General features: G+C 29.0%; 1 protein-coding gene and 1 long non-coding RNA gene across 7 annotated transcripts in view; both read right to left on the bottom strand.

The window, feature by feature from the left end:
• The window catches only part of LOC107448522 (phospholipid-transporting ATPase ABCA1), a 196,382-nt gene that overhangs the window by 108,267 nt on the left and 70,682 nt on the right, over positions 1-17,433 (bottom strand). The gene's annotated exons all lie outside the window — the stretch shown is intronic.
• LOC147809902 (uncharacterized) lies at positions 137-2,859 on the bottom strand. Its single transcript, XR_015433874.1, has 3 exons — positions 2,699-2,859; positions 1,983-2,029; positions 137-321 (listed from the first exon to the last, which is right to left on the bottom strand). It is a non-coding gene; the product is annotated as an uncharacterized LOC147809902 (long non-coding RNA).

Below are 17,433 nucleotides of genomic sequence, written 5' to 3'. Positions count from 1 at the left end.
AAAGGCTGCAAGAAAAAAAATCAGATTTTTTACACATATTTATGAATACAAATGTAATTGTTAGTTGCAGCAATTGGTAAAATACCATAAATAAATAAATGTAGGGTTTATTTAAGAATTAAAATAAAATGAGAAATCAATTAAATAAATTTTTATTTCTAAAAGCATTTGCAAAACATTTTTAGCACAAAATGGTATAAAAGACAGATATAAAAACCCTCTATAATATATACCTAGAACAAAATAACTTTGTATCTGCTGTATAATAGAAGAAAGTTCCAAAGAAAATCTCAGACTCTACACAACACTTTTTCCAAGAATCTGAAACAAAAATCGTGCACCAACTTAAATTACAGTACATTTTAAAAATAAAATCACTTTGAAAACATCATAGCAACTGAATTTTTGATGAAAATTTTTCTACAAATTATGTATTAGATAAAACTATAGTTGGGGTTACGACAAAACCTTAAGTCAGAAGGTTAGCTTAATATCTAGGCTTTTTCAATAATAAAAAGTAAATTAAATCAACAGAAAACTTGCCCAGGAATAAAAAAAGTTTTTCAGAAATATTCTAAATATATATATGTATATACAAAGGAATTAATATAAGGAACGATTTAGAGATAGATATTTCAGATTTTAGTCTTCCATTTATGTGCATTATAAAATTACGGAAATGAAGCTTCAGAAAATGTAAAGCCTGTTTTAAATTATAGATAAACGCACAAATAAAGGGAATTCCTAAAAGCATGTCAAATCATTCCTTGGAATGTAAAAGCACATATTAAACATTCACAGCACAAGATAATTCTACTATATTTTACAATAAATTAATTCGACTTTAATTAAAAAAAATCCTTTATTCCTTTCATTAAAAATCCTTTAATTAAAAAAAAAAAAAAAACATCAGTTTGTATCTTAATTATACTTTTTGCATTTGATTATATGAAAAAAACTTTTAACACACATTTCCTAAGTACAGATTACATAATTTAATGATTTTATTGGGTATACATAATTGTTTATTAGAATTAATAAATTAAAAGTAGACAAATAAATTATTCCAATAACGAACAAACAATTACTATGTGCATGCACATTTCATTAATATATGTTAATACATATAATATTATCTTCCATCTTCACTACAAAATCATCTTTACTAGTTTATTTGTATCATAATCTGTTAACAAAATTTAGAGTACTGAAATATTTTTTACTTATACATTCTTATGGGAATATGTATAGTTTCTGATTTATATTTATTAGAGAAATAGTAAATTTTAAAGCACAACTTAATTTCATAATTTAAAAAGAAAAAAAATATTTGAAACTTAATTTTAATGTATAAAATTTGCAAACTTCTCCCTGTAGGTTTAAGCTATATCTCCTTGATAAACTCTGGATAGTATTGAAATCAACAGATATAGAACCGTCCGAAAAATCAGAGGTCTAAATACTGAAATATCAGATATCTGAAAATACTTATTGGTCGCCAAGACCATGGAACCAAGTTATAAGCTACAATATAACAACCAAGATATAAGCTACAATAATACACCTAGGTGAAAAAAATAAATATCTAGGTCATAATAACAATACATCCAGTAGTATACTGAAATCATTAACAATAACACAAAAAATTAAAATGATAACATTATGACTAAAACAATGATAAGTATCTTAAAAGGGGAAAAATATCATTCGGTACCAAAGATATTGACAGATGTTAAAATAACATAAATTATTAAGGTTGGAAAGCCTAGAAATTTATGATTAAATATTATATTATATATCATAAAAAAATTTTACTTTAAAGAAATCATTAGGCGTGTTAATTTAAACTAAATAAAAACTATCTAAGTAAAAAAAATATCTGAATGACAAACTTTTAATAATAAATTCTGATATTTTATAACTTGAGGGATAAGCAATAATCATTTTAAATATTAATGAAAAAAAACTTATAATTTAATTACCTCTTATGACTAAAACCAACCATTGCTCCTTCCATCTCCACCTGCATCTGAAAGGTAAACAAAACAAAAAAAAAGGATTTAATGCTTATTATTGCAAGCTAAATAATAATAATGCTCTTTTAAATATATATATTTTATTATAATAAACATTCTATTCTGATTATTAATAATAAAACAGTCTTCTGTTTAAATAACATAGTTCTGAACCAAAACAACTGGTTTTATCAGTTGCTGAAGTAATTTTTTTGTTTTTATAACAAAACTCCCATATATATCAAAATTAATGACATGAACAAAATTTATAAGAGCAATTTAAATTTTAATATATATAATTATTCATGTAGCCTACATTAGTGCTATATCTACAGTAACTTCTCTTCCTGTTAGTAGTTTTATCTCTTTTCTTAAGCATATAAACTTAAATTTAACAATTTGCACATGGATGTGCACAACAAAATTAAGCTATCTAAAAATTTACATATTGCAATTTAAAACTTTACGTTTTGGGGACATAACAGAAAAACATTACAGCACAGCATTATTCAAACCTTTGAATACTGCATTACAGACACGTGTAACATTTAAGCAATGAATGCAGGGAAAAACTAATTAGATAAACAGTCATAGCAAAACAATTAATTAAAACAGAAAATATATTAGAAATTTATTAGTTGTAATCACAAACAAAAGTTTAATGAAAATGATAAATTACTTACTTCACTGCATTATTAATTCACAGTTTCGCGTTCTCCAGTTTCAACGGAAAATAACAAATAATAATGGTTGTAAAGCTTTGCAGATTCCCGCCACAGCACAGCGTCACAAGACAGTACATGGCATGTTGCGCACGCACAATTTTATTCTGACGTCATTGCTTAGAATCACGTATTCCCGAGAAAGAGGGAAAAAGTTGCATATTCCCCGTCTTAAGGATTGGGAACATTACGGTTTGGAATCGTGCACCCAATCGTGCACCCTGCACGGGAAATCAAGCAATTTTTTAAGGCAGAGGGAGCGTTTCTTGTTTTTCAGTGGCGCATTTCAGTTCCATCTATGGATAAGAATACGTGTCATAGCCAAGTCTTCAGCAACACACACGTCAAAGCCCGTTTTAAAGGGCGAACACATTCATAGACTCATTCATTCATTCACAGATCATAATTTTGATCTGAATTAATGAGTTTTGACTGAATTAATGGTTTGAATTAATGAGATAATCATGAAAATTTTATGATAAACATATTAATACAAAAATAAAAAAAACAAAAAAAAAGTTTTATACAGAAATTTTTGTACCACTTTATTTTGTCGGGGGAGTCCTTCTTAACCAATGTACGGGGATCAATAAAATAATTTAAAAATACTTATACAACATTCAAATAAGAATATTGAAGACTAATAACATTTACTTCATTAAAAAGTGTACAAAGATATAAGAAAATTGCACTCGCAGATTTATGTTTGCCAAATATTTCCAAATCCTGATTTAAGTAGCAAGTATGCACGCCTTCCCACCCCCCTCTCAGTACAGGACAAAAACCTTTTCATTCAAATAAATGTGAGAAAAAAAAATATTTTATGGAATATGTTTTCGCAAACGAAAGCTATTTCAAAAAGTTTGGCGTTTAGATCACCATGGCAACGAGACTTAGCAAAAGATATCACTATTATTTTAACATTAACCAGTTAAAGTTTTGATACAAAGAGTTTAAATCAATTTTTTACTTGTAATAATATAACAAATGAAAATTTCTAATTAAACATACATTTGTTTATTTGCGCGGCATAATAATTTTAAATCACTTTAATTTATAATTGACTTACACTTTTTGTAAAATCTTTTCCTCCGACAGCACAAACGAACCTTTATAGCATTATATTAAACAACTAATATATAATTTTGATTATACAAAAAAAAAACTTTTTTAAAATAATCCTGAACCTAAAATAACAATAAAAAAATAATATAAAACAATAATCTTTTATTGCAAAGGATTGGGGTTCGATCTTCAATGGCAGCTTAAAGCCTACCAGTTTCATAAAAATGGGCATCAGTTTGTCTGAGAAGTAAAAGCGGTTCATGCGCAATGCTGACCACATTGGCACAATCATGCTGTTGGTCACAAAATTTGAGAGCCACAGCCTGACTCAGAACCGGTAGTTGTGGGAATGCTTAACTTTCCTTTTTATTTTTATTTAATAATTAATTATTTTCCGGTTTTGTACACCGTTATATTTATTGTTAATAAATGTTAAGAGCACCAGAATTAATACTAACAAAACACAAAACAGTCATTTTGCCAAACCATTGTGTTAAAATAAGTTTTAAACTATAAATTCATTACAAAGGTAATTTTCATACAAAAATAAAGTTAATGCTCTGATTCCATTTAATGACTTAAAACCACTCAAATAGCCACATTATGTGCTGCCATTTTAATTTTTAAAGCTTCCGACAACTAATCTCTTTGAAAAACTTTCGAAATCGTCTGCGAAAGTGGATGTAATTGGAAATCGTACATAATGAATGGTCAACCAAGAAGAAGAAACAATCAAGCCCAATGGAACACTTTTTTTTTCAGGTTGACTTTCATTGTTGGTATGACCTTCTTTGTGTTTTCCCTTTTCTTTCAGAGTTTTTTCATTTATTTATTTGTTTCTTGAATAACCGTACGCCCCAATAACCGAGAGAAAACGACTTTTATCTTTCATTCTTCAAGAAACAAGTTAAGTCATCGTGACGTAAACCAGATTTTCAGGTTACCTGCGCAGTGTCGAGAGCAACAAAAAGTAATAAGGAAAAGAAAAAGTTATGTCTTTCCCAGATGAGAATGTAATGGAAATTATAGACACCTATCATTAAACAAATTAGCAGATTGCTAATGCTGAAAGAAAATACAGATACATTTACATTTCTCAGGGATCCAGAAGTAACGCACTACAGGTAAAGAAACTACTGTAGTCGTGCTATTTTTTCAGTAGTTTGCAATGTAGTGCAGTAGTGAGGGCGGAGTGCGATTAGTGTAGCGGGGAAAAAGTAGTGAAGCAAGTAGTGCGCTTATTTAGAAAAAAATGGCATTAGGAGTACAAATTAGTTCGGTCCGTTTTTTTTGTGGTCAAAAATGCATTTATTTCAGAACAAAATGAATGAATAGATCAATCAAAGTATTGTCCATCGCTGGCTTCTACTTTTTCCCACTTATCAGGCAATTTTCGAATTCCATCTCGAAAAAATGTCTCGTCTTTTGAGGCGATTCAAGTTAGGAGCCAATTTTCGATTTCTGCGAAAGAATTGAACCGGTGAACTGCCAAATCGTGCTACATCCGTCGGAACAACCAGTAATCAGAAGGAGCAATATCCAGCAAATACGGCAGGTGCGGTAAAATATCCCACTTCAGCGTTTCCAAATAATTTTTTACGACTTTTGCGACATCAGGCCGACCGTTATCATGCAGAAGAATAACTTTGTAATGTCTTCGCTCGTATTCCGGCCGTTTTTCTAGTAATGCAAGGCTCAAACGAATCAATTGTAGCCTATACCGATCGCCCGTGATGGAATTGTCAGGTTGTAGCAGCTCATAGTATACAACACCATTCTTCAATCATCATTCACCATTCTTGAAACGTCGAAACCATTCCCTACATGATTTATCAGTTGGAGCATTGTCACCATAAACTTCTACAAGCATTCGATGAGCTTCAGCTGCACTTTTCTTGCAATTAAAGCAAAATCATAAAACCTCCCGCAAATGCTGCTTCGTTACCACAAAATTTGACACATTCAACAAAGTAAAAAACAGGGTTTTTGTATGAAACTCAAAGCGATATAAACTGAATATTAATGACAGATGTCTAACCTCTCTGAAACCACCGAAACCAGCTGTCGCTATGAAACCTTGATAACAGCCAGAGCCATCTTTTGAAAACGGACCGAACTAATTTGTACTCCCAATAGTTTGTAACGATTCCTGGCAACTACTTTTGAATGTATAGAAACAAGGTTCAAACGTAACTAATTTTTCGAACCAGAGTCGAAGAATCAGGTCTGCTAATAGACGCAATTATTAAGAATGCCCATGTGGCCGAATGTTAATAAAATTACGTCTGATGTTACAGAGCAGTTGTTACGCCTTTCGAGTTGCCATTGTATATAAAAACTAATATTCGAACTAGCCGTTAAGAATAATAACTAATTTGTCCCTTTAGTCATTACCTTCAAACGCAAATGTACAATGCACCAAAAAAAGTAAATAAAATAAAATAAGCGAACCACTCAGGATAACTTTTGATCTAATGATCGGATCTTCGGATTTGGATTAATAAGAGCAGACGATATTTTAAGTAATGAAATCAGACACAAAAGAATACTTTCTTTGAATGAACATCAAATTTTTTCGACGGATTCGGATTTCTGACTTCCAAAATATAGGGGTAGACGGAAACTGGGAAATATAGTCCCAATAATTGGATCAGGAGAGCGCTCCAAAGTTAGGAACCCTTTATGTTAATTACATCTCTTATGAACCGCTGCGTTAGGTATTATTGGGTAGAATTTTGTCAATGATTGAATGAATTTCGATATGAAAGTAGTTCTAGAAGCACTGTAATTCTATTAACTCAATTTTAGAGTAACACATTTATTCAAATAATCCTCTCTCTTTATAACTGAAAGTCTTTTTGAATAATAAATTGATAAGTTTATTCGAGCTAGAGCACTGGAAACTGTAAAAAACGACCTTCATCTTTCAATACAACAACACGTATTTCAGTTTTTTCCCTTTCTCTAACTTGTTGCCTTTCTAAAATCTCGCCATTTCCTTTTTCCTTGTCGAAAGGTGCTGATTCCTTTCTGCATCAGTTAATTTTGTGACGTTAGAAGTTAACAGCGTTGCAAAACATTCGTTTAAGAGGAGGAAAATCCAGAAATAAGAATATCATCGCTTCGTCAATCACTGATGCAGCGAAAATTAACCCTCTAACAAAGTATAACATCTTATTTTTAATTTAAACGCTGTAACGCTGTGTGGTTTTATTTAACTTGTTCCACTCCGGACAATTAAGACAGAAAATTTTCATTTTCCCCCGAGTACAAAATTGTATGTTGAAAGTCACATTAGAGTTTATGCAGATCATTCTGTAGTTGTAATTCATTTACGTCGCACTAGAGCTGCACAATGGGCTATTTTATTTTATTTTATAACCGTCGTTGAACAGCCGACCCAATTTTGGGTTCACGAATGTTCAACACCTTAGCCTTGTAATTTTGAACCCGATCCAGAAGACAAGAAAACTCCTGGATCAGTACCCCCAGAGGTATTGATTTGCTATGGGAACATGGAGGACTTTGCGACTCGACAGATTTAACGCGCATCAGTCACACGAGGAGTCTTCGGCCGGCGGGGATCGAACCCACGAATTCTTGGACATGGGCCCGGTGCCCTACCAACCAGGCTATCCTGGCCTCTCATAATGGGCTATTGGCGACGGTTTGAGAAACATCCCTGAAGACGTTCCGAAGACATGCCATCATAATTTTGATCCTCTGCAGAGGGGATGGCACCCCCGCTTTAGTAGCCCGAAGACCTGCGCGCAAAGTCGAGCATTTTACGACAAAACAGTTTAACGAGAACCAATACCGCACACCCTCGGTCCCAACGCAGAATGATCCAAGTGGTCACCCACCCGCACACTGACCGCAGTCAGTGACGCTTGACTTCGGTGATGGGCTGGGAACCGTGTCTTAACGATCAGTCCACTGTGGGATGCAGGTCATTCTGCAATAATCTCCTTCTAAGTTGGTGATTTTTTTTGATTTTATTTATTTATTTATTAATTTTCTGGATTTATTGAAAAAGATAAACAAATTCGATTTATTTTTATTTAAATTAGATTTTTTATTTATTTAAATTAGATTTTTTATTTATTTAAATTATATTTTTTTTTAGAAATATAAATAAATAAATAAAATAAAAAAGTTAAAAAAAATTTTTGTTTTTCATTTTTAAAAGTAAGGATACAAAGATTTTTTAGATTTTTAAAGATTTTTTTCCTTATTTAAATTAATTTTTTTCGATTTTTAAAGATACATTCAAAATTTAATTTTATTATTAGTTAAATTTTATGGGTCACCTGTGACCGATGAAGCCAAAATTATTAGAAAAATATTATTCGAGTAAATTTTTAATGCTTTTAATTTTTTATATTACTATCGTTACTAAAACGGTTTGAAGAAATTAATGCAATATATACTGAGAAAATCATTCTGGCCAGACTGGCAAGCCATGCAAAATTCAACATGTTAAAATCATAATTATTGCTTTGTTTCTGAAAGTTTTATTATTGCATGGCATTTATTTCAATTCATTATTATTTTTTAATTTTAATAACTTAGTAATCACTAAAAATTGTAATTTTTTTAAAGGGAATTAGTTTTTAAGTTCTTAATAATTAATTTATATTCTCAGGATTTTGCTTAAGATTAAAAATTTTACTAAGCTAGTAGCGATCATGGTTAGCATCTCGAGTCATAAGATTGCATAGATCGTTGGGGGATGAGGAGCGCCAGCGAACAGGGCTCGGAGCCCATTAGTTATAATTAAAATGCTATTAAAAATAAGTCATAACAATGCATTTAGAACAATATTGCTGCGTTAAAAATTGTTTTACATTAATAAGTAATACAAGTAAATGATTGATTCATATTAATTGAAAAAGAAATAGAAATCTAGCACAATGAACAATTGAAAAACAGAGAAACAGTCAAAAAAATTAATTTCTCATTTATTTATTTCTTAATGTTTATAATTTCAAAATAAATAGTGTTTCGTAAAATCATTCATACCTTACTTTTCGAAGCAAATTAGATTTTTATACTAAGTTATCTTTCCGTTTTAGTTTCTTTCGTTTATTCATTTATGGCTACACAGTATACTCTCGATATCTCAAAGTTGAAAGGACGCTTAAAAAATTTCGAGATAGCGAGTTTTCGAGATAAGTTCAAAACTAAATATGTTCTAAAAAGTATAAAAATATATTCTAAAAAATTACTCTAAGAAGTAGAGTCATGAAACATATGAATAAAAAATATTAAATATGTATGTAATGATAGTTGACTGTAAGTCTAAATACAACAATGATAATTTTATTTTTAAAAGTAAAACAAAAATTATTATGCATTAAATAGGAAAGAATTGTTAATTTTACATTGTGATATTTCCGAAAAAAAGGCAAATGCTATTTCGAAAAACAATAGATAAAAAAAATCGATGTAACAAGATTTTGAGAAGAAGCTTTTCGATATAGGAATTCACACTAACATTAGGTGGATATATAATGCCAAGGGGAAAATATTTTTTTGACGTAACAAGGTTTTTGAGATATCGTTATAACAAGGTTTTCGACATATTGAGAGTATACTGTAACAATTAACGATAGTTTGCGTTATTCTGCAACATTGAGAAGCAATAAAAAAGATTAAATAAAAAAAATTTTAGTTAATTTATGAATAAAATACACTCAATTATAAAGCAGTGCAGCAGATAGATTTCCGTTTAAGCTACTACATCAAGTTTGAAAAATTTATTCCACGAAAATATTATTTACAAAATTATGCATTTTGTTTGGCACAAATTTGTGTTATCAAATTAATAAAAGTTCATTCAAAAAAATAATGTCATTACTATACCAAGACGTGAAACCTTTTGAAACAATTTTATAAAATTGGAAGAAAAAAAAAATCCAGCTCGTGAAACTCTATATATAAGTCTACTAACATGATAAATCAGATTATTCTTCATCTATCTAGAATAGATAATCAGAACAAACGAAATAAATAATCATATGAAATAGTGAATGATAATTCTGAGAATAATTAAAAAGATAAGTAAATGGAAAAGTTTAATTTAAAAGTTTTAAAGTTTCATTTTCAAAAATAAAATTAATGTTCATTTTCATCTACGTTCACTTACTCACAACAAAGGATTTTAATTTGTATCTGAAAGTTTAAAGCAAATATCAGAAGAAGAAAGTTGCATCAGAAATGTAATCATTTCCTTTACAATCGCAATCCTCTAACAAAAGAACAAAATCGTTTGATAAAAACTAAAAAACCACTCGAGTCGATAAAGCGCCAAATCTTGGCAACTTGACAAGAGTTACCACAGGTGAGTAACCACTCAAAGACAAGGGGAAATCCTCTCTTTTGGTGCAAATGCACTGAGCGACCTCCCGCTTGGCAGGTCAAGGGCTCTCGGTGCTTTACGGCAACGGAGATCTATTTCTTCGTATAAATGATATTTGCATTTTATTCTTTATGATCAAATAAGTGATGCATCTCTCTCTGCTTTTCACTTTTAAAGAATTTATGATACCTATAAAAAAAAAAACGGAGTGTAAATAGGATTAGAGGAATTTTGTTTTGATAACAGGGTATTATTATTATTTTTTCTTTTTTTTACAATTTTTTTTTGAAAAAGTCATGCTATTTTTCTTCTTTTTTTTTTAAAAACAATAGATTTTCTTTTTTTAAATAATATAGTCTATAAAAGTAATTTGTATTTGTCGTTTAAATTCATTAAGACTAAAATAAAAAGGGTGATTCTATGAAGTTGAAGATAATAGTCTATATCTTTCATTTCGACTAGGACATTCGACTTTGTCTCGTGGTTTTTCGAACGAAAATTATGCATTTTTATTTAAGCCTATAAAAGAACGGAGTGTAAATAGGATTAGAGGAATTTTGTTTTGATGACAGGATATTATTTTTTTTTTAACCATTTGTTCTGAAAAAGTCATGTTTTCTTTTTTAATAATATATATTTTTTAAACACAATATAGTATATAATAGTAATTTGTATTAGTCGTTTATATTAAGATTGAAATTAAAAGCGTGATTCTATGAAGTTGAAGATAGTAGTCTATATTTTTCAATTTGACTAGGACATTCGACTGCTTCTCGTGGTTTTTCGAACGAAAATTATGTATTTTTATTTAAGCCTATAAAAGAACGGAGTGTAAATAGGATTAGAGGAATTTTGTTTTGATGACAGGATATTATTTTCTTTTAACCATTTGTTCTGAAAAAATCATGTTTTCTTTTTTAATAATATTTTTTTTTTAAAAATAATATAGCATATAATAGTAATTTGTATTAGTCGTTTAAATTAAGACTGAAATTAAAAGCGTGATTCTATGAAGTTGAAGACAGTCTATATTTTTCATTTTGACTAGGACATTCGACTTCGTCTCGTGGTTTTTCGAACGAAAATTATGTATTTTTATTTAGGCCTATAAAAAAACGGAGTGTAAATAGGATTAGAAGAATTTTGTTTACCATTATTTATTTTTTTTACCATTTTTTCAAGAAAAGTCGTGTTATTTAAAAAGAATTTTTTTTTAAATAATAGTACAGTATATAATAGTAATTTATAATTGTCGTTTAAATTTATTAAAACTGAAATAAAAAGGGTGATTCTATGAAGTTGAAGATTATAGTTTATATTTCTCATTTTAACTAGGACATTCGACTTCAGACGGTCTTGTCTCGTGATTTTTCGAATAAAAATTATGCATTTTTATTTAAGACAATAAAAAAATGGAGAGTGAATAGGATTAGATGAATTTGTTTTGATGACAGGACATTATTATTATTATTTTTTTTTTTACCTTTTCTTCTGGAAAAGTCGTATTACTTTAAATTTTTTTTTTGAATAAGTATAGTTTAAGTAGTAATTTATATTTCATTTGTCGTTTAAATTTATTAAGATTGAAAAAAAAACCATTTTTACTTAGGGCATTCGACTTAAGGTCTTGTCTCGTGATTTTTCGAACGAAAATTATGCATTTTTCTTAAACCTATAAAAAAAACTAGGTGTAAATAGGATTAGAGGAATTTTGTTTTGATGACAGGGTATTATTTTCTTAAAAATTTTTTTCTGGAAAAATCATGTTATTATTTTTTTTTAAATAATAGTATAGTATATAACAGTAATTTGTATTTTTTTGCCGTTTGAATTCATTATGACTGAAAAGGGTGATCTTATGAAGTTGAAGATTATGGTTTATATTTATCATTTTAACAAGGACATTCGACATCATAAGGTTTTGTCTCGTAGTTTTTCGAACGAAAATTATGTATTTTTATTTAAGCCTGTGGAAGAACTGAATGTAAATAGGATTAGAGAAAATTTGTTTTAAAGGAAAGATATTATTTTATGGAAAAATCTTGTGTTTTTTAATGATAGTAGATCTTTATTTTTTGTTTGAATTCTTTAAAATATAAAAATAAAAAAAGTGATTTCTATGAAGATTGATGTTTGTTATACTTAATTTAACTACAACTTAGACTGAAGTTCATGTCTCGAAGTTTTCAAATCAAAACTGATTACTTTTAACAAGGTTTAAAAAAGGAAATGTAAATAGATTTGTCTGAAGTTAGTTATGATAAAAAAAAAAATACTTTATTTTTCTCAAAAAGTTACATTATTTACAAATAAAAAAATTATCAGAACGGAAAGAAATTTATTATTGATTATTAATTTATTTAAAAGTTTTTTTTTCCATAAATTTTAAATGTGAAAATCTAATATTTTCTTTGAATTTTTTTCTTCCATCATGAAAAACATCATAAAAAAAAAAGCTGTTAGATAATGCTAGTTGCTACTTTCTGTACGAGAAAAATACATACAGAAGTACACTATCTACCAATAAGTATTTGGACACCTATGCAAATGACTATATCTGCGGTCCTGAGATAGATTCTTTCTCCTAGTATGTATTGGGACCCTTGGTCCCCATTCATGTTAAGCTCAACGCCGATGCCTACTGCATTATTTTGGATGGCAATGTGCTTCCTACGTTGTGTCAATTTTACGGGGTGGACCCCTGTTACTTCCAGGACTACAATGCCAGCTGTCATGTTGCGAGGGTCACCAAGGCTGGTCTGCCCAGAGCCCAGACCTCAACCCTATCGAGAATCTCTGGGACGAGTTGGATCGCCGAATTAAGGGGTGTACTACCCGTCCAAAATCGGTGAAGGAACTTACACGTCTTCTCCATGCCGAGTGGAAGAAAATACCACTAACCGTCACACAAGGACTTGTGGAAAGTATGCCCCCGGAGGATTCACGCTGTAATTGTCTCTCGTGGAGGCTCTACCAGCTATTGATTATGAATAAAGTTTGTTTTTCTTTTCAATCACACGTGTCCAAATACTTATTGGTAGATAGTGTAGGAGTAAGGCCAATGGAGTTCCGTGAGTTTACAAAAAGAGCCTTTGTAATATATTAGATAATAACGTATCGTTATAAAGACATTTATGCAAATACAGTAAAACTTGTGCTAGTTGACCACTTGTGGTGCATTGTTTTAGTGGTCAACTTAGACAAATGGTCAACTTATAGAGGGGGTGGGTCCTTGTTTACTTTTTCGTTTCCTATATCATGTTGCTATATATTTAAAAAAATTTTTTTAATTGACTTGAAAATTTTATTCAGAAAATATGCAAATGAATATCTTAAGAAATGTGTTTAAACCTGAATGAACTTCAATCTGATACACATAAATCTAATATTTAACTAATTTTTTCTTAAAAAATTATTTCGTTAGTTATGCATGTGAAGTGTCTAATAAGTATAATTTCTTAAAATATCAGAACACGAAAACATGTAATTTGAAAACTTTAACAAAATAAAATTATTTGAACACTTTAAAATTTATTTACTGCACTTAATACCATACAAAGACCATAAATAAGGGATCAAAGCATATTTCAGAGCATTCATTTATTCAAATGCTCACTATTGCAACTGGAAGAGCAACTTTTCAACTAATACACCTGTTTTCAATGAACGGATGAAAGAAATGATCAAAAGCTAACCCCTTACAGTTTCCCCTGATGGTCAACTCACAAAAGGGTATAGATTAGTTTTTTACACTATTTCACCAAACAAGTGAAATTTTAACATACATTGCCAAAATGTCAGAAAATTTTCTGAATTTTTTTTTCTGGTCAACTTATGAGGGTTTTAGAATAGAATTTCATAATACTCCTAGATAAAATTGACTTATTTCAGTGGTCAACATACAAGATAGACAGGTGGTCAAGTTACAAAGGTTTTGCTTCTTTATATTATATAGGAAAAATTCCTTTCTTGATAATTGAGGTCAACTTATGCAGGTGCCCAACTTACAAGGGTGGTCAACTTGGCAGGTTTCACTGTATAATATAACTGACAAGAACGTCTTAATTTTACAAAATAAATGCTACTAAAAGTGAAATAATTAAATTACCACTCTTTCAATTAAAAAAAAATTTGAGGTGTTAAATTTTTGACGAAAAATATATATTTTTCAACTTTTTCTGCCGAAACATTGATTAAAAAAACAGGTGTCACAGTTTCAGTTAAGCATTTTTTTTTCAACTCATTCATCATATTAAATTCATTCATCAATTAAATATTTTTTTTAATTCAATCATTTACATATTGCATTGATTTTATTAAGTATGAATTGGAAAGTTTTTTTTACTATTCTGATATTAAGAGAATGGAATCTGATTAAGGAAAAATAATAGAAAAGTAAATGAATGAGCTACAATATTATACAACAAATATTTTTTTTAAAATCCTTTACGTGAATATTAAGAAATGTTAACATAAAACTTATAAAAATATCTGTTCTACTATTATAATTAAATAGAAAATTGTGTATGAATTATTAAAAAAAAACATGTAAATTTTGTTCTAAATTTACACAACAACAAAATTATTTCCTGTATGGAATTGGCTTTCTTGCTTTTTGAGATGACGTTATATTAGACGATTTACGTCATACATGACGTAACCAACCTAATTACGAAAGATTCGCTTTTGAAAATTACTGGAAGAGAAAGCGATATAAAAGGAAATGTCGTTATATTCGTTAAAAATGCATCATAAAAGATCTATTAATAATAATTGTTGTGTAAAAATTTATTACTCATATTGCTACAATTACTTTTAAAGAACAGGAAGAATTTTGCCTGGTAACTGCGACATTCTAATAATTTGGTTACTTTCAATCATTATTTCTTACCGATCCAATTCTTTTTATTATTATTTTTTAAAAAAGAAACTGTTTTTAATTGACGTTTGAGAAAAATACTTGCATTCAACAGCTCTTTTGTGTTGTAAATGAAGAATTCCCGATAGAATTTTTAAATTTAATGTGGTTTTTAAAATGCGTTAGTATCTATCAGGGTGCGTAGCCAGATTTTTCATTAAAAAAATAAGCACCTTTTAAGTGTTTTTTAAGCACTCAAAAAATATTTTTAGTCACTTTCTAAAAAAAAAAAAAAAAATCATTACCAGGATCTGTGCAGTAACAAAAATTATTTTCTTCTATCCTTTTAAAGTTCTTAATTTATAAACATAAATAAAATCAATACAATTCAAAAACATTTTCAAAAACTTTACATAATCATGATAAAATAACTAGTTTCTGATAAATATTGCAGAAAAAATTATAAAAATCATGAATTTTTTGTAATTTAGAACGACAATCGATACGGCAAAGAAAAAACTCTTCTTTAAGCACTTTTTAAAAGACGTAAATCAAAAATAAGCACTTTTTAAAAACGCTAGGCACCCTGTCTATTAATTAGTTTAATGTCGTTAAATTCATTAAAAATTCATCACATGATATCTATCTCAATGTTGCTATTATTACTTTTGAAGAAAAGAAAAACAGGAAGAATTTTTCCTGGCATCTAATTTTTCCTGGTAATCCTGGTAACATTCTAATAATTTTCTAATTTGGCTACTTTCAATAATTATTTCTTTCCCATTAAAAAAAAAAAAAAAAAACCTGTATAATAAAGTTTAAAAATATGGCTTCATAACACAAACTTGCATCCAACAGCTATTTTGTGTTGTAAGGAAATAATTCTTGATTGAATTTTTAAATGTTTTGTGGTTTTTAAAACGCGTTTGTATCTATTACACAGTCACCTTTTAACACAGTCACCATAGGTCAATTTGTTCTTATCTTTCTGGTGGGGTACATTTTCTCATTCTTTAGCCGACTTTTCTATATTTTAAATGCACAACTTTACAATCACATAAAATAACAAATAAGAGAAGTTATAAACACAAACGGGAACGGACGGGGAGATTTTTTGGATGACGGGTTATTTTTAAAAAATATTTTTAGAAAAAGTGATAACACAATTTAAGTGTTTTTTTATTTATTTATAATGATATAAAACATTTATAAGAATTTTTTTTTTTAAATTTTTCTCCGAGAATAATACTTACAAGAAAAATTCTATTCCGAAAGGGGATTAGCCATTACTAATGTTTACAACAATCGCAATTACTTACATTAATTAACAAATAAAAGGAGCAGTTTTCTAATCAGTTATATCACTGAACCGCTGAAAAGAGCTTTTTATAACTCTTTTTTTTAATGTTGAGGGAACTATTTTTTTTAAAAAAAAAACTTTGGGTGTGGTATTTTTTTCAATCATTTTTTAAATATCTTCTTAACTAGGGGACTAAGTTTCTTTGAGCTGCTGCTCCCCAAGCCAGATTATTGCTTCGCAATATATGGGGGTTGGGGATATCATTTCTTTACATCGTTGAAACATAAAAAGTCGGGGATAAATCTGAAGAAATCTAAAATCATTTCTCAAAACCACAAAACAATGCCTTCTAAAATTGTACATAAATCGATAGCAAAGAAAAACATTTTTTTTCCTCTTCATAAATGTTTTAATCATGAAGAAATAATAACTTTAGCAAAATAATACATTTATCTCAATTTCTATTTCTGTACTACTTTAAGTATTGCCAGGATTTCTGGGTTGGTGTCTGTGTTAATTTATTATCACCGTTATAATAACATCCAGTGATTAAATCGTTGAAACATAAAAAGTCGAGGATAAATCTGAAGAAATCTGGAATTATTTTTCAAAACCACAAAACAATGCCTCCTAAAATTGTACTTAAATCAATAGCAATGGAAAAAAAATTTCCTCTTCATAAATGTTTTTAATCCTGAAGAAATAATAACTTTATCAAAACAGTGTTATCAGCAAAGTTTTTATAGCAGGATCTCAAAGAGATAAATGTTCCGCACTAAGACAATTTCAAACACTTTCATCCCTCTGCGATGTTAATAAACCCATCAAATAATTCAACAATTTGAGATTAATTTTGGTAAAGACTGTCAGGTAGAACATCTTGACACTCCAATTGTCAACATCGTAAATTGACAATGATGAGTTCATAAGCCTAGCAAGTGCGTTTGCACTACATATATATGGAACCAGTGGATAAAAGATACAAAATATGGGTATTAATTTTAAACAAAAATATTTACCTCATACGTCAATAAGATTAAATAATCAAACAGACAATTTCCTCTTTTATCACAAAAGTTAATGATGCTTTTTTTCTTTATTTATTTTTTAAC

This window comes from Parasteatoda tepidariorum, chromosome 5 (assembly GCF_982258835.1).
Source record: "Parasteatoda tepidariorum strain Cologne lab strain chromosome 5, Ptep-v5.0, whole genome shotgun sequence".
Taxonomy (NCBI): Eukaryota; Metazoa; Arthropoda; class Arachnida; order Araneae; family Theridiidae; genus Parasteatoda; species Parasteatoda tepidariorum.
Note: the sequence above shows the minus strand (reverse complement) of the source record. Positions and strands in the feature narration are given on the sequence as shown.